Below are 23,348 nucleotides of genomic sequence, written 5' to 3'. Positions count from 1 at the left end.
ACACGTTCCATTGAAGATATAAACAGGACACACTGAGGTTTGGCAGCTCATCTCCCAAGATTTCCCTCAAAATCTGCTCTGAGCTCACCATAGAAATCAGTCAGTGCATCTTATTCTGTTGTTCATCTGGCTATCCCATGTAATCCATGGCTTGTTCAGCAGTCCAGAGAGTCCCAGCAAAACTACTCTACATTTCTGCCGCAGATTTCCTAAAGTCTCATCAGTGTGCATGGTTCTTGCCTATCTGCAGAACCTCCTAGCTAGACCAAAATCACCTTTTTTCTTCTTGATAGTTTTAGAGGGCATTGGGTAACTTTTTTTTTTTTTTTTTTTAATATAGGAACCAAGGTGAATATAATGCAATACTGAAAATGTTCACATATGTGACCCGGAAGAGGATGTTTCTTCACAGATGATCCTACACAACCTTCTAATTAGGTAGATTTTTGTAGAATTTGAGAAGAAAACAAAACAAAACAAAACAAAACTTTAACTTCTTTAAGGTTTTTCTCTTCTGTGTGATTTTTATCTTCTGATAGCCTTTGTCAAACTTACTGAATTTGCAATATTTGTTTCCAAATGTCATGTTGAAGACAGTACTAGATGTTTCTATTTCTTAGCTTTTAGTTCTTCCTTTTCTTGACCATCTCTATACAGAAATCCAATACCTTATTCTGTTCTCTTTCATTTAATTTGGGACTTTGTTTTGTGGCTTGGGTACAATACTGAGGCATACAAACATGCATATGCATTTGACATCAGATGCTAACCCCACTGTGTAGTTCCTGAAAGATGGATGAATATAACCTTTATCTGTCTGAAGTGCTTTTTGAATAGGCAACAATGTTAAAAACTGAAATCGAGTTCCTTGTCAACATTTAAAAAATCAGTTCAATACCTGGTCTTTTTCTTTTTGAAAGTTTATATAGTGTGGAGAACAATTTAAAAGTATGACAGTCTCATGAACCTGTCCTACAATTGCAATAATATAACTGCCCTCTGGCAACCACGGCATTTCATACCTGTAAAAATAACATGAGGAAAATATTTAATGTATTTTTAGCCACCTTTAATGCTACTCCATAATTAAAGTAATTTGTAGCATGTATTAAATATTATTACATTGGTTTGCTGTTCTGATTTTTAATGACTTTTGAAAAGAACCACTAATAACAGAAAAATAACACTATGTTAATTAACAGCATTAATTTAAAGTGAAGTTAATGGCACTGTTTACATTACTAATGCAAGCAGGATTTGGCCCTTAGGAAGTCATTCCATATGGCAGTTACATGTTTGCCTCTGAAATACCAATACCAGCTGCCAGGTGGGTAGCCGAGGGTGAAAAAAATGTAAGATTATATTGTTGTGCCAACAGAACTTTTTGACCTAATAACACAGGATATTTTTTGTGGATGACTAGAAAATTCAGCTATGGCTGGAGAATATTTTGGCCTTCTTGACACCATGGAGGGAGGAGTAGCACCAAATGACCTTGGGAGTACAAAAACAAGGCAGAACGAAAAGATTGGGAAAGGGAAATAAGCCCCTAGACAGTAGCCAAGCAAATGAGTAAGACTTGTGGGATAAGGAAGAGATGAGCCATTTAGATGAAGGCTAAAGCTGAAGGTTACAGCAGAGGCCAAAGCCCAGGTTAAGATGATGTTCCTCACATCTCTGCTCTTGGCTTTATCTTCCTAACCCAAGTTCGAAGCCACAACCATAATGAAGCTAATTTTCCTAACTGATTCTTTATTTTTGGACACAAAGCATTGTGGTCTGCATTTTTAGTGGGTTCCCCACCTATATTCTCAATTCAATGTGTCTCATTCAGCCCATGATCCTGAGTGAGAATCCTGTGTTTCAAAACACAGCTTTGAAAACAAGGGCAATTATCATCTCACCTGCTTTCTTTTGTTATTGGAAACATCAGCTCCATTCATTCATTATTCAGCTCAACTGTAATTTGTAGCAGGGGATGAGGGAAGGAAAAAAAAAAAAAAAAAGGTTTCACATTAGAAAGAGTTTTTAGAGTACTGTTTCTAAAGCATAGGAGAAACGAATATTATTTTCACTGTTCTTGTGTGTCTAAATGCTGAGCTTGCATTACAACTGTTTCAATGATTCCTCAGTGGTGTAGTAGACCTACACAGTCACAGACATAATGTAATCTTTAAAAAACAGTTGTTTTTTAACTGTTCTTAAAATATTTTTTCTTTTTCCTTTTTATATACCTTCTGCATTGTGCAACGCTGGAAATGCTGAATCCCAAATGCAGACTCCCAGTTGGCAAGCAATCTTTATTGAAGGAAATATGATACTTTTCAGAATATTATCTAGCTAAAGATTTTGAAGTCTTTTAGTAACACTAATTAAATAATTCTCTCAACACCTCGCTTGAGGTACTGTTATATGAGTCCCACCTTTTAGATGAGTAAAGTGGGTCTGCCTTGTCCAACCTCAGATATCAAGCCAGTGAATACAGTGAGCAAAGAATGTCAGACTTCTTGCCTCTCAGCACTTCAACTTACTCATTTTCAACCATTCTTTTGTCACTATGCCATACAACATTCCACTGGCCCAGGGAGAACTAAGGGGAACTTATGAACACTTCAAAAAAAACTAAATTTCATTAAAAAAAGTCCATCAAGATCTTCTTCAGTAAAGGAACTGCTTGCTCCCATGCTTTTCCTTAGTGTACTTCCTTAATTCTTTGGGCTAGAAATCATTTGGGGTCATCTGTAGAGGTGATGGCCACCTTTATCCAGGCACAAGCAGTAGCAACCCTAACCTCTCAGATGAGTGGGTGTCTATGTTGCTGAGTGCATGTGGATGTCCCAGCAAGTACTTAGTAACTGTTGCATTTCACAGACTGCCAGTAACAACTATTTTTTCCTCACTCGAGCCTGTGTGTAGCCACTGAAAATCTGCCGACTAGATGAAACAGGTCTGTGGACCCCCTCAGTTGGATCAGGATGCTCTGATACCCAATTGCTTGAGAACTTTGTTGCCCAAATGGATGTAGTAAGTGTAGAATCAGACCAGAAATTTCACAGAAATGTCATTTTTATTGCTTTTCCTCTTCTCAGATCTTCGGAAGTACAGGTCTGCCCTCTGTGATCTGGCATGTACATATACATATATAAAGGTATAATTTGTGAATTTCTGCTGACAGTAAATATTAAATATACATATATATTTATAGCAAGATTCCATATTAAACTAAAAAAGAAGCAGTTTTAGAGGTGTGATCTTCTTAAACATGAATGCCAAGGCTTAGCTTAATTTCTGAAGGCTGTAGGGCTTGTCAGTTTTCTTCTTCTTGCCATTAAGGTATTATTTATTCTAACTGCTATATGACCCTCTTGTTTCCCATTTTGTTACGTCAGTCAAAATATACTTAATTCCTGAGCTCTTTTCTGTGTTCGTCCTTCCAACCACAAGTGTTTGGTTTGCTTTTCAGAAGAGACAGGAAAGTCTCTCTGTAGCTTCCCAATTCTTCAAAGCATCTTTCCGCAGAGAATGGCAGACAGACTTTCACAGAATGTCTTAACAGGTGAAATGGTTTACATCTCCTGGTCTATGTTTATACTCCAAAGAAGATGAAGAATGCTTCCTATTTTTTACATCTGTTTTGATGCCAACAGAATGTACAGTCATCCAAAACAAAAAGGGATTCTGGTTCAAGTATGCAGTCTTTGGCTTATCTGTTCTAGCCAAAATGCTTGTGCACTTCCCCATAGATCTGAATGGTAATGCTGTAGCTAAACCTCCCAGAATGAAAGGCTCCTCAGTAAAATGTCCATAGATCACTAATTTGTCTTGTGGTTTCTTCTCTGTTTTGCTGTTTTAGATACTGTTTTTCTCATAACAAACAACATTCCCAAATCACCATCTGGAAGGAGCTACACACTCTACCTTTCTTTCACCCTTAAGGCGGAGAATAAGAATGTGTCCACAAAGAGTTGTGAAGACTAGACGAGATATAAGAGAGTTAAACTGGTTCAATCTAAGCCCCTCCAGTGTGCTACCAGCCTGCAAAGAAAAAAGAGAGACTGTTAAATTTTCCCAGTAATCTGATGAGAAGAGAGAGAGACAGACAGAGAGAGTGCACTTGGCTAATTTTCTAGCCAGCAGCTACAACAGTGCTTCTATTAGGAGTTATGAAAAGAGACAAAGAGATATAATAACTATAGATTGGCCTTGTTGGCCAGAAGTTCTAACTATGCTAGGGGGATGACGAGGTACAGAGGCATGCTCCCAAGGGATATTTTTTTACTTTAATATCATCATTTTGGTGCATCTCTAGCTGCACATTCACTTAACACTGAATGAAAATAAAGGTTTTAACATATCACTGCCTGCCCAGATAGCTGAAATGAAAACTGGAAAAATGCATTGACCTTGCATTATTCTCCTTTGCATTTACTTTGTGAGGTTCAGATTCAAATTTTGTCAGCCACTGTTTCAGACAGAAGCCTTCCCAAAAACCTTCCTTCAACAGATAAATGTTTCATCTTATCTTCATTTTTTTTTCCTTATTAGAAAAGATAGGCACATGCCATCTTGCTTCATAGTCTGTCCAGTCCACTGTCATTAGATTATTCTCAAACTTATTTGTCAAATCCTTTACCCACACTTTTCTTCTTGTACTAATTCACTATAAACAAGAAACTGCACATCACTTATTTCTTCCACTCACTCTTGAACTGAAGCAGTACCGTCTCCCAAAGCACAAGCATTTGAGAGTTATGCATTTTCACATTTCTCATCTATGCTAAATCCAAGATCATTTTGTTCCCCCTTACCACCTCCCTCTTCTTCTCCTGAGTGCTTGCCTGGATAAAAATAAAAACGCCTTAAGCAAATCCTTTCATAACCTTATATATTGGGATGGTTAGACCAGAGCTCCTGACATGAGAGAACACATTTCTAGGAATGGGTGTGTGCCTTAAAGCAAGAAAATGGGCAGGACTGGGTATCTTGCAAACACTCCTGTCTTCATGAGCTAACTAACCTCCACTTAAAACACAGAGTAATTTGACTTTACTTCCATGAGGATTTGACCTTTGGAAAGAGAAGCTTTTACAAATTTATGTGGCATCCAATAGCCATTGTTTCAGGAACATTTCTCCTTCCTGGAGACATGCACTTAGCAAAGAAGGCGATTTAACATAAATGAAAAAGAGAGACATACTAACAAAAGGGACCTGGCATGTATTCATTGTTTTCTGAAAATTTCATGTGATTTTGTTTGTCTGTATTTTCCTGTTCCTCAGTTTACCCAGCTATAAAGTTTAAATTACTGACACCTACAGTATTATATCGAGTGAGGCTTTGCTAATCAATTAGATAAGTATGCTACATTGTCAGTAGTCATCTAAGATTTCATTACTGCACTGCATAGCTCATAGATCTTCACTGTGACTCACTGTGACAGACACTACAGAACTTAAATACAGCTAGTTACAGGCTCCAAATGTTGTGGTTTCACAGGATTAGGTCCAAGAAGAGATTTGGGGCAAATCAATCCAATTTTTAAGCATTGCTGAGATCCTTAACCTCCCACTCATCTGCTGCCAAATTCTGAATCTTTAATTATATATACAGTGTTCAACTTCTTCACTAGGAGCAATTGAAAACTCCATCCAGAATTGCCAGATAACCAAGTGGTTTGAGGGTTCGGGCATTGATCTTGGATGGGAAAAAAATAAAATAAAAAAAAAAATCCTTGCTCCAGATCAAAGAAAAAAAAATTGAAAACTGTTCACTGACACTCAGAAGAATGGTCCAAATGCAAGTGCTTAGTTTGCAGAGTGCGTTTGTTTCTATTCATGAAACTGCTTGTGAAGGGGGTCTAATCCCATGCTAGGTACCCAGTTCCGCTGGGGCTAGGAATCTCAAGAGTTCCCAGTACCTCAGAGTGGAATTTAGCCTTGTGCTTCTCCTTGTTTGATGACTGCTTTATGCAATGCCTAAAGCTTGCTGGTTTCTGAGGGTCCAGTTTCTAGGTTCCTCACTCTTTGTGTTTCATGTGTTGTCTGTGACACTTCACATGGGGGCTGCAAATTTCTTTAAACTGTTAGGCACCTAAAAATTATATGCTGCATGACCTAGATCCTTTCATGCATCCAGCCCCCAGTTCACTACATATTCCCGTGTTAAGACTAAGCTCATCCTCATGTACCTGGGCTCACTCACTAGCAGCCTATGACATACAGCTGAGGTCATTCTAATTCCCTCTAGTACAAGGTAGGGGATACACATGCAGGAGTTAGTTCATTATGGTATTATAATCATGCCCTGCTTATACCCCAAAGTCACTCAATTCCATTAAAGGCCAGGAGAGCGATTGTGAACTGAATCCCGAAGTGAGTAAGTAGCACTGTTTGGAGAGAAGGTCGATGAGGTCATGGTGGTATTCATGGTGATAGGAGACCTCATGAATTCACCTATTATTTTTTATTTCATTCCGTTCCTAGATTTTTTTCTGAGCTCTAAATAATTACAGCCAATGAGTTATTTGTTTAGGGTTTTCTTTGTTAACTAACTCACATTCCTACTCTTTCTTAATTTTTCATAAATTCAAATATTTGATATTACATACACGCTAAGTGGCTGGGCTAAGAGATTTGCAAAGCAAGGGGATCTGAGTGTCACAAGTATTTTTGTATCATCAGTACAGTAATGAGTGCAAGGACTGTCCAGTATAATCATTAGTACTTTTCTTTAGCTCAGAAAAAGATGTATATATGAGTTCTGAAGGATATTGCCTGGAGGCTATGAAAGCACAGAAGACAGTCACATGGACAAGGAAATATTAGGAGCAAAATTTACCTGTTTATTGTGTGAGTGATTTGCACTGCACAAAATTTTTGCGGGACGCGTGTGGCAGAGGTAATCCTGGTGGATGTATGCACCAGTGAGTGCTCCCAATTGTTTCTAAACTGGGGACTTACCAGTGACACTTCAGGTCATTAGGTGGGGAGAACCGCCAAAGAAACAGCACAGTAAATCCAAACGGCCTTTGCTCATCTGCTTAGGTTCAGCTAAGACTACGTGACCAGGATATAAATTTGGGTAGATCTGTATTCTTTCTTGAAGTGTTTGCCAAGACCTAAGGAAGAAAAGAAAAGTAAAATCAGATTTTCTTCCTTTGGTGTGAAACAGAGAGAAAAGGGTTTTTCCAAAGAGAAGGAAATCCATTTGGAAAGACTGTCCTCCTTTTTAACCTCATTCATCATTTCTTCATCACATTCAATACAAGAGGAACAGAACAGATAAAGTCTGTGAAATTACTATTGACATTTATGCAGTGTGAGAATCAAAACGGAAAAGTAAAAATCAAATACGTCACTTCCCTCCTGGAAAGATACGCATTTTTCAGCCTCAGATCCATTTCAAATACTTTCGTACCTGCTATTCAGTGTTTCCTGAAGGAAAGTGAGAAAAACAATTGCTAAGTATGGAGTCAAGAAGAACACTGCATTGTTCAGCCTAACTGTCAGATCTGTACATAGGAAGAATACACTACTCATCAAAAATAGAGTGACATGCAGGATCTATTTAAGGATACTACAGGGCAACATTGCTAAACAGTGTAACACACAAGGTGAAAAATAACCTTAATCAGGGGTACTATAGAAGCAGACCTGGCAGAAAGAATCTCGAAGACTGACTTCACCCATATTCATTGGATCTAGTGACCACCACTCAGGAAAAGTATTTTTGCAGATTACAGTAGGTATGGCAGTTAGGCCTTATGCTTAGTATATACATACATATATATCTGTGTATTTTGATATTTAATTTTTACGGATGTAAGTGGACAAGACCTCAATTTCATGTCTGGTGGAACCTAGTGCAATGCAATGTCCTAACACCATGCTTGGGCACTTGTTCAGTACCATCTGTTAAACAGAAGTGTTCCCTGACAAACTGCCATTTAAGTGTTGGACTAATCCAACACCACTTAACTCATGACTACTGACAAGATCACAGTATAAACTGATATAATTAATTTCTTATTATTAATATTACTATTTTTATTAGTACACTACTACCCTCATTTCCCAGTAGCAAATAGTGCCCCATTGTCCTGGGCATTGTAGAAACATTCCATAAAATTATGACCATAACTCAAGGGCAAATAAAATAAGCAGAAATTAAACAAGCATTGAAAATGCTCTAATTAGTGTCAACAAAAATGATGTGGTACCATAATTGTTATCTGCATCCTTGTTTGCCACTAAAATGTCATCATTTGCCAACAATAACCTCACTGTATTTTTCAACATGATCCTACACTGTTCTTAGAGTATGAAATAATTAGGGTTGGTGTAATTTGGGGAAGAAGGTTCTTTTGTATTAGACAACTTCCTCTTTCCCACATGTAGCCCCATTCTTAGTTCAGAAGACAAAATTATTTGAATTAATGGCCCAAACACTAAATACAGATATAGGACAGTTTGCCACACTGGGGTAAATTTACATGCTCCAAGGAAATTTTTAGATTTTTTGTGACCATAAGATCTAGGCCACTGTGGTATTTCTCATTTTATATCAAAACAAATCACAAAAAGTTCCAATCTGACTTTGTAAGAAAGCAATTCTGGATCATGCAGTGATGCATGTCAGAAAGTCCAACATGCCACCAGCCTATTAAAGAAAAAGCAATAAGAAGAGCAAGTCATAACAGAAGCAAAAAGCCCATTTTTTTATGTATAGTCTCTCTCTCCTTTTTGGTTTTTTTTTTAGCGTTTTTTTTTTTTTTTTCCGTTTTGGTTTAAATCCTTGCTTTGGGACACACACACACACAGTTTAGCATTCTAAAATCTATTTTGCCAAAAATAGGGACAGGAAAAGGGAAACTTACATCTTTAATTACTATCCTATTGTTGGTAGAATTTATAAATTATGATATTGTTACCTGAGGGCTTACTGACAGACTACATCAGTTCTCCTCAGTCTGGCTGTAATCCCAGCCTGTATTTTTTTCTTTTGAATCTTGGAATGCAGACAAAAAAGGGTTTCCCTTCAATAAACCAACTTGTCTGAACTCAGATTACGGTGCTATGTCACTAAAATAAAGGATCTAGCATTAATCACCTCAGCTTTTAAACAACAATATAAAATATCTACAGTATTTGCTAGTCTCTTCCCCAGGTAATGGAGTTTATTTCATACATCATTCTTATAAAACCAGAGCAGAGCTCAGACTGGTATTGAAACAATTGATTTGCTTGGATATTGTACCCACCCTTGTTTAGCTCTTTAAACCCCAGTTAGTAATTAGCCAAATTTTGCCTGTCCAGCACTCAGCTAGATGGAAAATTAAGAATTGGGTGTTTGTTGCCTGAGAAATGCATTGTAAAACGTACTCATCATAAATCAAATACATTTTCAATGCTAGCACTTTGAGAAAAGCAAAAATATCTAAGCATGAATGAAGAGAATTTCTACCAGGAAAAAAAAATGCTTTTCAGTGGCAGGTGGAACCTACCACCCCAGTTTCCCTCCGATTGCTAAGGGAACTGTCTGCCAGTTTTTCATTTTGGGGCATCCTGTGCAGTCATCCTTCTGCATGGCAGGGGAATATGACTCTCCAGTCATGGTCAATTGGAGAGGTCCCAGATGACTGGAGACTTGCTAATGTGATGCCCATCTATAAGAAGGGTCGTAAGGAAGATCCGGGGAACTACATGCCTGTTAGCCTGATCTCAGTACCAGGGAAAGTTATGGAACAAATAATCCTGAGTGCAATCACACAGCATGTGCAAGACAACCAGGGGATCATGCCCAGCCAGCAGGAGTTAATGAAACGCAAGTCCTGCCTGACCAACCTCATCTGCTTCGATGACCAGGTGACCCACCTGGTGGATGATGTGGATGACGTAGTCTTCCTAGATTTCAGCAAAGCATTTGACACAGTCTCCCAGTATTCTCCTGGAGAAGCTGGCAGCCCGTGGCTTGGATGGGTACACTCTTTGCTGAGTTAAAAATTGGCTGGATGGCCAGGTCCAGAAAGTGATGGTGAATAGAGTGAAATACAGCTGGCGACCAGTCATGAGCGGTGTTCCCCAGTGTTGAGGCCCATCCTCTTTATTGATGATTTGGATGAGGGAATTGAGTGCACCCTCAGTAAGTTTGCAGATGACACCAAGTTGGGAGAAAGCGTTGATCTGCTGGAGGGTAGGAAGGCCATGCGGAGGGACCTGGAAAGGCTGGATCAGTGGGCAGAGGCCAGTGGGATGAGGTTCAACATGGCAAAGTACCGGGTCCTGCACTTTGGCCACAACAACCCCATGCAATGCTACAGGCTTGGGGTAGAGTGGTTTGAAAGCTGTGCAGAGGAAAAGGATCTGGGGGTGGTGGTTGATTAGCCTGAACACAAGCCAGCAGTGAGCCCAGGTGGCCAAGAAGGCCAACAGCATCCTGGCTTGTATCTGAAATAGTACAGCCAGAAAGACCAAGGAGGTGATCGTTCCCCTATACTCAGCTCTGGTGAGACCACATCTCGAGTACTGTGTTCAGTTTTGGGCCCCTCAGTACAAGAAAGACACTGAGGCCTTGGAATGTGTCTAGAGAAGGGCTATGAAGCCGGTGAAGGGTTTGGAACACAAGTCTTATGAGGAACAGCTGAGGGAACTGGGGTTGTTTAGTCTGGAGAAGAGGAGGCTCAGGGGAGACTTTAGTGCTGTCTATAACTATCTGAAAGGAAGTTGTGGGGAGTTGGGGGTCAGCCTCTTCTCACAGATAATTAACAATAAGGTAAGAGGGAATGGCCTCAAGTTGTGCCAGGGGAGGTTTAGGTTGGAAATTAGGAGACATTTCTTCTCAGAATAGTCAGGCAATGGAACAGGTTGCCCAGAGAGGTGGTGGAGTCACTGTCCCTGGGGTGTTTACAAAAAGGTTGGTTATGGTACTTAAGGACAGGGTTTAGTGAACGATATTGGTGGTAGGGGAACAGTTGGACTAGATGATCTTGGAGACCTTTACCAACCTTAACTATTCTATGATTCTAATAAATTCCTTTCCATAGTGCAGTTCCATTATTTCACATAACCCATAGAAGTCACCAGGCAATGAGCTGAAGGAGTGTGCAGAGCACAGAACATTGGCTCCAGAGTCAGGGGAGCAGCATAACACTTTCCATAAGGTGACTGGAGATGCTTCACTTCAACTTGGGCAGCAATCATATCTATGTACGCCTTTTAAGTATGTAGTGGTTAGTGCTTGGATAATGAAAAAGGAGTAAAACACATGTGCTTCAAGGTGTTCACACATTTCACTTAGCAAACATTTCACTTCAACTTGGCTTTGTTATAATCCAACAAGAACCAGTTCTCAAAGAGAAGTATTCATTCAGATGAACCAAAACCACGTAGTCATTGAAGATGACATTTCTATGAGCTTAAATGTGGATCCTAATTCCTGGATCCAGGCCGAAATCCATGTTGATTAATTCCATTCCTTTGGGTGAAATGCCTGCCTGGCTAACGACTGGAGACCAAACCCTTCATCATGTAAGTCTTGGTACTTCCATTCCAGATAAAACTGTGGAAAAGCATTCAGACAACTGATTTATCAGGACAATGAACAGCATTCTCAGACTGAATTCAGCAAATTGGTAGGGCATAAAAAAAATAGGAAAAATACTCCTTCCAAATACCTGCCACAATCCTGCTATGTACTTAAAATGGATAATATCAGAGTTGCAATGCCTTGTTTTTAACGGGGAACAATTATATGGCACAATCAAAACCTACATAGTATTGCCCAGGTTTTATGCTCTGATCTTTACTTTCCTGTATCCAAATTTTTAACCTGGAAAAAAATCAACGTTTTTGAAAGGAATTAACAACCAAGTTGTTTAGATGGAAACAAAATGTGAACATAACATTTACAGCATCATTTGAAATCAATGCAGAGGAAATTAACTATATGACTTTACAATTAAAAGGACCGAACAGACAACTTCAGAAAAAGTTAGTCCCCTAGGGAAAACTGAACATAACTGTCTCCAGCTACACAGAAGACACCAGACTCAGAAGATACTAAACACTGAGTGTTTTTTTTTGTTTTGTTTTGTTTTTTTGTTGTTGTTGTTTGTTTCGTTCTTTCTTTTTTATGGTCTTTGCTGCTACAAGCAGAGAGATGGGAATTTGGAATTCCCTGGGCCCCCGTGGAACTCAAATGTATCCATATTCCTGTAATGCAGTTTCTCTGTATAAATGTACTAACCTCCCACTAAGAAAATTAGCTCTTTAATCACTTGAATCCAAATAAAGCATTGCTATATCCTAAAGGCACTGAAGTTCTGCGCTTTTAAAAGAGTGTCTGAACATTAACCAAACACATGTAGAATGGGGGGAAGTTCTTTTATTTAATTTTGTGCAATTAAAGAACAAGTCAGGTAGAAACCAGAGCAGTATTTGTGATGTTGCTCACTAAAAGCAGAAGGCCTGCCTTCCACATCTCTTATATTAAGTGTAAAATCCAACATCAAAAAGCAGAAAGGAAAGAGAACAAAAGGCTGAAAAGTCCCTAGTGTTATTGCCCATGAAGAAAACAGTCTAAGTTGAGAAAGCAAAAGATATCTCATACTTTCTCCATCTGTAGTGATTTGTGGGACTTCAGGTTACAAGTTTAACTTGTCAGGTTTGCACAGAATGCTTGGATTTTTGCCAGAACATACTGAATCAAATGGCTCCCTCATTCATAGTTAGAATATGCTGACCAAAGCAATAAATTAGACATGCAAAAGAGAGATGTAAAGGGACTAGCTTTGGAAGTCCTTAAGTGACCTCCTACAACACCTACAAGCCCCAGAAGATCCTACTGTAAAATCATCGTCCTAACATCTCTCTAAAAATAAGCACCCTGCTCAGAGAAGCATACCGGAGAGAGCATCTGTCGTCTTGATGTACTGATCTGAAACTAATAATGCAGTAAGTGTCTTTTTTGATGGGACCCTCAAAAGTTCAGCTGGTGATGGAATTCATCAGAGTCTACTGCTTTCATCACTTTTTCCCACCCTCAATTTGATTCGATTCCCTTGAACTTTGTGCTCAGAAACCCTCCCCTTACTCCTAAAGTATAAACCTTCATCTTTTGAGCCTCCTACATGAAAACCATCCTCCAAAGTCGGTGGACATGAAGGACTCATGGAACATTGCTAACTTTGAGACAGACTGTTCTCTGAATCTCTGCATACATATTGCACTGAGAACCCTCCAATTCGCCTCAGTTCTGAACAGCTTTGCAAGTTTGGTATGATTACAGTTGGGATCAACATTTCAATAAGGCATAATTAGTCCGCCAGGTGATTAATTCATTGTGCATATTAGGCTATCTAAATTATCCTCATTAAGGCTGTATTCCAATAACTTGAAGCTTAATTTTTAAGTATATGACTAGTATCCTTGAAATCTTGAGTCTCTTCACATACATAATGTTAAGCACATGCATAAGTGCTGTCATGAATAGGAACACTGGCTCTTTTATACTTTTTTTTTTTTTAACTATTTATCATCACTACTTAAAACATTTGCAGACAATATTCATCTGGCTTTTTTTTTTTTTCCTGTGCTGTCATCAGCATCCTTGCTCTTTATTGCTTCGTTGCTTGTATTGTTATTCATGGTGCACTGGTGCTAGGACCCCTGATCAGCTATCAGGATCTCATCCTGTGCTAGGAGCTGTAACAACCCAGAACAAAAAGCCTGTGTTGCAGAGAGGTTTGATCTAAATGCAATACATGAATACATCGTGAGCACAAGACAATAATGAGAAAATACACAATAGTTATTTTAAGAGCAATATCATGTTTCAGTCAGAGAAGCCAATGGTACATGACAGGGTGGTTTGTTATGTTAGACTACAAAGTTATATTCTTTTTACCTTGTGCAAGGATTATACTGTATTTAGAAACATAATATATAAATATGTCAGGCAGCATATCCAGCAATAAGGGCATGAAACTGGGGCTAAGATCTGTCCATTTCTTAGTTCAGCTATTTAGCTGCTGAACACCATTGCACCTTTGTGTGATGCTACAAGCTGTAACAGACTTTGAATTACTTGGAAGTAGAGTGGCATGTAGCAGGCAAAGATTTTGAATGAGGCTGTTACAGGCTACTACAATATAAATAATTAGTAGGGATAGTAATAACAAACGTAGGTTGTATGTTCCCTTCTCAGTGGAGTCTATTTAGTCGCAGTCTACTAGACCCCAGTGGATGTATGTATCCCTGGTCTATGGGATTTCACCTGATTTCAGGAAGGCTTACATAGCACATAGAAAAGGTCAAAAGGAGATGGTTACATTGGGTGGAGGTTAATTAAGTGTCATACCCCATTTCCATTTTTCAGAAATACCAGCTTTATCTTATGTACATAAAACTAGAAATTAATGTTAACCGAAGCCACCAGAAAGACTGTCACTAGCTTCACTGAGATCTGGATGGATACCTTGAAGGGGCAGCTGGAAGTCACTGCATGTATTGTTCTAAAATATCACAGAGTCACAAACAGTTGTGCATTCAACATACAAGAATAAAGATGTGATTATCGCTTTCACATGTACACATGGTTGGAAGTACCTGCCACAAATGTAGAGCTATCTTCTTCTTTAACTTCCAAAATTGGAGCCTAATTTCTTAATCTGGGTTTAGTTAAACTTCCTCTACTGCTTCTGGCACTTGTCGTCAAAAATAAAAGAGTCGAATAGAGGGGGTGGAAATGCTAATTAGCCCCTGTCACAATTCATGCTGCTGTTGTAAGAATTCACAGTATGCAAAGCAGGTTCAAGCTACCCTAAGTGTCAAGCCCTGCTACTGCTGATAGAAATTGACAATTCTTGGGTTAAAAGGCTAGAGAAATGCTCCATCTTCTCTGCATTACAGATAGCATCTTTTTGCTTAGTCCATCTTAAATTGCCCATTACACTATGAGAAATAGAAAGATGAAGGTCTTTCTTAATAAGTGATGATAACACCAAGAATAACAGCATACCTTTGGTACTATAGCACTCCTGTTATGTTCAGTCTTAATAAATAAGTACCTGAATCAAATGAAACTGCACTGAAACTTACTATAAATGTCACAGAAGCAAATTTAACAGAGTTAATTCCAAGATAAATGACTGAGCATTCTAAGTGTATTATCATTAAATCTAGTAGGTTGTTGTTTATATGGATCTGGAGTAATGTAAGAATCCAAAGTAGAACTGTGACTAGATGGGTAAATATGTGCCAACAGATCAAACAACAATGAAAATTAGGATCATCGCTGTTCCCTTTTAGTGATCTTTGTACCCTTCTAACTACAGATAATTTATCTAAAGTACAGCTTGGTGCACATATTATGGAAAAAGCAATCTTTATTAAACACTTATGCATCCCTCTGTGAAGAAGTGTACTTTCACTTAAATTACTGAATTTAGAGTACTGCTTGTGTGAACCTTTATTGAACATTTAATGCTCATTCAAATGGAGAGGAACAAAGGCCTGACCATTTGTCCATGTCAATGCTCAGAAGTTTGAGGGGAGCATGCATAACTACTGCTAAATAAATGTTTTCACCCAAGACCAGGATGTTACATTTTCCTGGCCACACACAAAACTTCCTCCACATCCAGAGTAAAATCAGTAAGTAACTTGGGAGAAGAGCCTTAAAGGAACTGATGTTCCTACCTTTGTCACCAGCAGGTGTAGTTACCTCCATACAGGATTTTCTGGAATATGTCTTATAACTGCACCATCACTGAGACTGTACACAATGTCATCCTCCATTTTGGAACACGAGCATCTGGATTGCTGGATACATAATAAACTGGTGGGCTGAAACACATTGCAATCTGCTATTGTTGTATTTGCATAAGCATTAACTCTAATGCAACTACTGAATGTAAACATATTATATGACTTCAGAAGAGGACTGACAAAATATTAAGTCTTAAAATAGAGGCTTCTGAATTCTTGCCATAAATTTCTGTGTACTTAAATTCATGAAACTCTAGCACTTGCCTGACAAAACTAATTCACTTGATTAAATTCACTACTACAGTCTTTCCTAACTTGGACAGATCTATAAGGGGAGACATATAACAGTGACCTGAAGAGTAGTTTAGGGAAAAAATTGGGATTGACTCTATTCCTCAATGTATTATACTCAAAGAGAACAGTCGTCTTTGCCTTAGAGACTCTGAGAGTGCAATTACTTCCCATGGGTTAATTAGAGAACCACAATTCTGCCATAGCATACCTGCACTAATACTGCTGTCTCCCTCCCTCTAGTGCACTGCTATCCAAGGTAAATTGGACCATTAATGTATACACCAAATATATCTCAGCCATTACTGAACAAAGAGCCAAAGTGATCTTAAAAAGTAAAAATACAAGAAAAAAAAATTAAAAAGATCAAGATAGATGAATTTTCTTAATAAGTGGCTAAAACATCCTCAGCATATCCGGAGCTATTTTGCTGCTCAAGGGTTTTCAATATGATGCTCTGATGATAGAAGAACCACTTCTATCAAATATTAAACTACTGTAAATTTACTATAATTGAATAATTTGCCTCTTAGCTTTGGTTCACTAAAACTGTAGCAAGGTTCTCATCTCTAAGCGATCATTCCACAGTCTGTTTCAATATATGTCATGTCAGATAAGGCTCATATATAGTACCATTTGAGACTTAGTAATTCCAAAGCCAAGGGACCTTGTAAAAGATCTGGATGATTGACCATAAAGTATGTACGTATTTAGTCAAATTAAATTGTGATTAGAGTTTCAAGCTCCATATTTAAACACAAAATAGTTGGATAAATCTTCGCTACTTTAGAGAAGTACTATCTATGAATTCAAATTAATGGAGCAAATTCTACAGAGATTTTCACCAAAAGGAACTAGGGGAATTTGGGCGGATTTTTCCATGCTCGGAGAAGATGGTGAGGGGAGAGTAATGTTGTGAGATCTCTTTTTCATGAACCTGATCTTGAAGTTGAGTACCTTTTTCAGTCTAGTTTTACTTGGTTTACTTGCGTTTTCAGGAGCTGTTTGGCAAGACAGAATTGAGCCCAGGTTTTCCACAAATAACTCTCTCAATACAAAGGTGAGCCATGATCATCACTGTTCGTGAAGCAAAGCCAAAAAGCTAAAAATTTAGTAGAAGCTTTTTCAAACTAAATGAAAATATTGGAAACAGTCCGTTAAAGGCCATTTCTAGCTCAGTTTTTCTGGCTAAAAGTATTGGTGTTTTTTTTAAGGCAGTGTGACATATGCTTAAATTTGGGGTGTCATACTGAAAGTTTTTTCTGCATCTACAGAAACAGCAATAGTGTGTGTTTTATCTAATTGATCTTTAGGGTTTGTTATTACAGAGATAGTAAGGAAATAACGTTAGTATGGAAGCAGCTTTTCTCCTCATTGTCATTCATTCTCCTTGTCAGGACTGAAAATTAAAGGACATCGGAAACTATTAAAAAATACTTTTCTCAGGTGAATTTTTCATCCCAGGATGGAAAGAAGAGGGTAAAAAATACATGAAGTCTGTGTGGTACATACCTGCATATGTACATACTTTGTGCTTCTAATAAGCAATTTTAGAGGCTGAGGCGTACGGGCAGGAAACAGCCTCCTATTCTCCCAAGCGTACCCCTACAACACAAGGGACTCTGCCCAAACTGGATCTGTACCTTCAATGTGAATTATTCTTAGAGGTTATAGCAGAACTGCTCCACAAATATTCACTTGGAGTTCTAAATGAATTAATTCTGAAGGTCTGCATATCCCATATCTGAATATCCACATGCACTGGCAGGAGAATTGACCAAACCCAGCAAATTCATGCTGAATATTGGGAATATATTTGGAAAAGTTATTGCTGAATTGGTTAATAAGTGAATTAACACAAGAAAGTTGGAATGCATTTACTCTTCCAATCAGAAAATTGTCTGTGTCCAATCAAAGATCATAATTTAAATACTGAAATGAAATCCAGCTGTAATCATGATCATTCTTTTGTGTGCCAGATCCATAAACTTTATATGTGTTCATCCTCTTGGGACACAAAGTAGTTTATTGCTACTCTCCATCTCTTTTTATTTATCATAATCAGAATTGCTATATTTAACTCCCAATACTTCCAATCTCAGGGTTAAGTGAAGCTTATTCTACTAATAACATGTCAGGTTGGACAGAGTACTGTTGAATGGTGGAGAAAGTTCATTTAGCAATGATGCCAAGTGCCTTTTTATTAAATTATAATTTTTTGTCTGCTGTTCAGTGGTGTTAAACAGTTATCAGGTTGTTTTGCTTTAGAAAAATAATTTTACATTTATCCATTAAAATTCTGCTTCTCATTTACTGCAGTTTCTCATACCACATTTCTTACTTCCTTTTAATTTTTAATTCAGGAGGCTGTTTTTAAAGGAGGTTATTGAGAGCACCAATCCTCTTTACAACAGAATCTTTCATATCCCACATCTGCATTAAGTCAATGAAGCAGTCACTCTTGTCTTAAGCAATTTTGGTGTAATCAAGAACTGTGCTCTAACACCCTTGGCTGCACTTGTGCTTCTATCATGGCAGCATTATGACTTTTTTTTTTTTTCTTTTGAAATAGCACATATGCTATTATGCACCAAGAAAAATCTGAAAAAAAAGCAGCCAAAGGCCAAAATCTGTTGCCAGAGATGCTCCTGTAAATCTGGAATTAACTCCATTGACTTCAATAAAGTATCTCAAGATTTACACTGAGGTGGTGCCTCAGAGCAGAATTGGTGATATATGTACAACATTGTGATAGGACACAAGGTCCTGATGACAATCTTTTCTCAGCATTTGTAATGTGGAAAGATGTAAATATAGCCTCAGACTATAAAATAAAAAGGGTAAAACTAGCAAATTTACTTCCAGAGCACCTGTTTGAAAAACTCTGACACAACTGAAGTTGTTGGATTTTTTTTTTTATATTTTTTTCCCTGTAATTGACAGTCCAGAAGTCTGGAGACTTTATGCAAAATTCATTCCTAGCTTTGTGGAGGTTGAAAAAAGTACAAATGCTTCTGGATCGTGGTTTTTGGATATTTCCCTGTACTTCCTTCTTTTTGGGCAGAGCACGGGCACTTGTCGGTGTCTAACAGTCCAGAATGCCCTTTGCAGATCTCCCACAAGGTCTGCATCTCTGCAGATGATCTGATTCAGATCTTCATCTCTATTTTGAAAGACTTTATGAGGTCTAAGGAGCACTAGAGACTGACACAGAGCTCACATGGCATTTAGGAAAATTGCAATTGTGATCCTGAAACTTCTCACCATTGAGTTAGCACCCAGCATGGAAGTGTCTAGAATTTAGAGACCTTCAGGCATTCTGATTGCATCTTTTAGAAATATATCCCTCCTGATATTATCTAGGGAAGATCACCGGTACCCAGAGACTCTCTCTTACGGGTCTAGACTCCTTCCCATCAACCAAATGCCAACAAGTGAAGTTATCACATTGTCTAACTTTAAAATATTTAAATTCTTTCACTGGACTTAGACTTTGTTGTTGTTGCTGTTGTTGTTTGTTTGTTCTTTGTTTAACATATGTTAGAATGCTTGCTGAATAAACATAAATACACATCTAAAGTTTTTCATAAACTGCAACCGAATCAAATGTGCATTTCTAACAGAACAAAATTTACTTCCATTGAGTAGCTTTCATGCAAAATATCCTGCCTTCACTCTCCCTAATAAACTCTCATTATTCTATGTGGGGATAAAAAGACTGCCAAAATTCCTGCTCCAGGTCCTAGAAGAGCTTGCACTATGATTTTGTTTGCTAGGCTTGTGTGATGTATTTCCACCGGGAAACTTTAACTGGAACACCCAAAGTGGAATATTGCTGTATTCTGATCTGACACTGCAAAAATGTCAACATCTTTTAAAATAAAATTTGTGGAAAAAATGTTCTCCATCAACTGTTGGTGAGAGGAGGATGATAGGCAAAATCACACTTCAGGCCACAATTTATCATTGCAGTATGATCACTGAATGGAAAGCTATGTCCCGTTCTCACTTGCACCAGCGCAAAATCAATGCAACTCTATTTGAAGCTGTGGAGAAAATCCAGATTTTAACTGGATGTAGCTAATAAGAATTTGCCTCTCTTCTTATGTCCTATCATAAATATATAAATGTTTTACATGCTTTTACTTTGGCTACTTATTTTGAAACTTCTTTATATATAGAGATCATTATTTGTAACTCCCCTCATAATCTATGCATTTAACAAAAACTCTGGATATAAAGATATTTTTAGTAGATTCATGATCTTACTTATGAATCAGTACTATTCATGTAATGTAGATTCATGATCTTACTCATGAATCAGTAACTATTCATGAATCATGAATAGTTAAGATCTTTATTTCTGAACAGATTATGCCCTTGTTCTTGCATAAAGAAACATGAAAAGGGAATAAGCGTCCAAAGATACTAGAGAATTGCCATTAAACTGCCCAGAGGCACCTCCATGCTCGCTTTGCTCCTACCTTCTGGACGTCTCTCCAATGCAAGGGAAGAAGACTAAGGGTGGGGTTGCAAGACACAGCACTGCAGTTGTAGAAGTTTTGATACAGCTTTCCTAAGCAAATAATGCTGTTTAAATTCTGACAGTTCTCTAAGGAGCCCAGAATTGTGGTAGTCAAGAAAACAGAGGGATAGTATATTAAACTGTCCCATCCTTTGCTACCCACTGGTTGCATGCTCTATATACCCTGTGGATGCACAGTAGTAACTTACGAATTACTGTTGTTGCAAAATCTTTGAGAAACCTGATTGATTTTTGTGTCCGTTTTTATACTGATACATATGAGACAATGAATATTTCTCCATTTCAAGTTTTACACAGTTTTATTTGTGACTGTGTAGCATGTACTTTGAGATCTTTAGAGAAAGGTTGTTAAAGTATTACATGTCTATATTATCAGATAACAGAATCCAACCATGCAAGGACATTTCCAATATGTCTACAAGGAAATTTCTTGTATGTCATTGGATTTACATTCTTGTGAGGACTATCAGATCAGGCCTAGGATTAGACCCTCAAACACAGGGTGAAGTAATATCATACTGAAGAATTCTGTTGTACCACCTGATGCCGCAAAACTGATTACATTTGAAAATTTGTTTTTAAAAATACTCCTCTGTCGCTGTACATTGAGTATCTGCTCATATTAGAATCATAAAATAGAATCACAGAATAATTTGGTCAGAAGAGACCTTCAAGAGTTCACCCAGCCTGACCCCTACTCAAAGGAAGGCTAACTGGTGAACTTTGAGGTCCACTTTGTATAAGGTCAAAAATACCCCAGGCTTAATTACATGTACCTATTTGATTCAGTTTTAATTTTATCCTCTGAGATTTTTGAAAACTGACATTTCCATTCCCAAACCTAAATCCAAAACAAAAATATCATTTGAATCATTTTTATGATTATCCAAGTATTAGGAAAAAGCAGGCAGGAAGATAGGCAGAAAGGGAGGACAAAAGGAAGGAGAGAAGGATGGACAGACTTTAGGTGCATATTATAAAATTTTAAAGGCTCTGGTTTCGTGGCATTTTCTCAACTTTGTATTTTCTCAAATGACCATCACCTTCAGTTAGAGATCAGTAAAAAAATCAAACAGCAAATTATTTAAATCATCCTCAAAAAAAGCTTGCAGATTATCATTTGATTCTCCCACAAATTGAAGTTGTAATATTCAATTCTATTTTGAAGTGGTGCAAAAGGGCCATTGACAAAGAGTACTATTCAGCAGTCTTTAATATTTAAATTCTTGCACTGAAAAGGGTTAATTGCCTATTATATAAAGTTTTTGAGCGAATGCCATTCTTCTGTGTCAAATCCTATTTTCGTTGCACTCAACCCTATTTTAATGACACAGAACTGGACAAATGGGGAAAAACACCCATGGCACAATTTCTGCCAATGAATATTTCAGCAGGTGCCTCTTGGCTAAAAGTCTAGATAAAAGCCTTGCTCCAGGCAAATTAAGAGTGGAAGAAAAGACTTCTAAGTACTGAGAGCTTATGAGAAAAGAACCAGCATAGAACCCTAGACATGATCCTTTCAATCGAAAATCTAGAGATCACAGCAAAAGCCAATTACAGTGGCTCCTCCCTTGTGTTGTCTGTGTTTTGCTGCTGTGTACAACAGAAGTTTCCAGCTAGGAGAATTGCTTAGCCTCATCTTTCATTTTTGTTGTTTAGTTGTGTCTGTTAACAACATTATTTCCTCTTTTTTAAAAATGCAAGCAAGTTATAGGATTCCCTATAAACACAGAGTTTAGGCTTGCATTTTTAAACTAGTCTGAGTTAGTTTATTCAGTAGACAATAGGAAGGATTGTGTTGTTATAACACATTGACATGATAAAATAAATCCTGATCAGATACAAAAAGTGGGCTCAAGCCTGAAAACGCATAGCCCAGGGTAGCCTTTCTTCTCTGGGCTTTCTTATGAACTCTGGCTTTGAGGAGTTTCTGAGTACTGCAGAAAAACACAAAGGTGGGATCAGAACGGGGCTAGCAAAGGAGAGCTGGAACAGAGAAAGGAGAGCTGAAAGGGACACAAGTTTTACACGAAATAGCAGTAGGGATCTCAGGGAAAACAAAAAGGAAAGGCACAGAAGAGTGACAGCACCATAGGAACAGTGGGGCAAAGCACAGTGAAGCAGGGGAAGTTTGGGTGCGCAGTTAAAACTTTTGAGTAAAACAAAACAAAACAAAATCCTCGCCTTTGGGATTCCCCCAGGCTTGCAAATTCTGTAACTGACTTCCCGTGCCTTCTTTTACAGTACAGACTAAAACTTTGAAGGCTATGATAAAATACACATCCCCCAGGAGAGGGGGAATACACTACACCCTAATTGTACTTGTTTTACCCACAGAGCACCACCTGCATGCCCCTTGCCATTTTATATACATCTGTTAACGCTTCCTACTTATTTCAAAGATGACTCCATTAAGAAAAGCATAAATTCAAGCAAAACAGTGAACAGAAGTAGCTGAAATTCTGAGTTTCTTGGCAAACTGCAAACATGGAAACTTCTTGTGCCATTAGCAGGGAGCAGAAGAAAGATGACTTTTTGCCCATATATTTTTCCACCATCTTTTTTTTTTTAATTTTATTTTTTATTTATCTTCTTTTCTTGCCTTCTTATTGTTTGTTCACAATATATCTTCCCTTAGGCTTTCTCTTTTCATTATCAATTTCCCTTGCATGAAAATTGCACCAGACATATTCCATTTCACTTCTCTTTTTCATATTTTTCTTTCCAGTTCTGTTCTTTTTGTCCAT

General features: G+C 37.9%; 1 protein-coding gene across 1 annotated transcript in view; it reads right to left on the bottom strand.

Moving 5' to 3' along the window:
• Positions 1-314: 314 nt before the first annotated feature.
• LOC310900832 (uncharacterized protein) overlaps positions 315-23,348 on the bottom strand; it is a 566,674-nt gene continuing 543,640 nt past the window's right edge. Inside the window, exons 27-28 of the mRNA XM_083839430.1 lie at positions 6,960-7,117; positions 315-4,035 (exon numbers count right to left, since the gene is read on the bottom strand). The gene's annotated coding sequence lies outside the window, so the exon portion shown is untranslated. The remainder of the gene's footprint in view (positions 4,036-6,959; positions 7,118-23,348) is intronic.

This window comes from Anser anser, assembly GCF_964211835.1.
Source record: "Anser anser genome assembly, chromosome: 5".
Classification (NCBI taxonomy): domain Eukaryota; kingdom Metazoa; phylum Chordata; class Aves; order Anseriformes; family Anatidae; genus Anser; species Anser anser.
The sequence above is the reverse complement of the archived record's forward strand: the minus strand, read 5'-3'. Positions and strand labels throughout refer to the sequence as shown.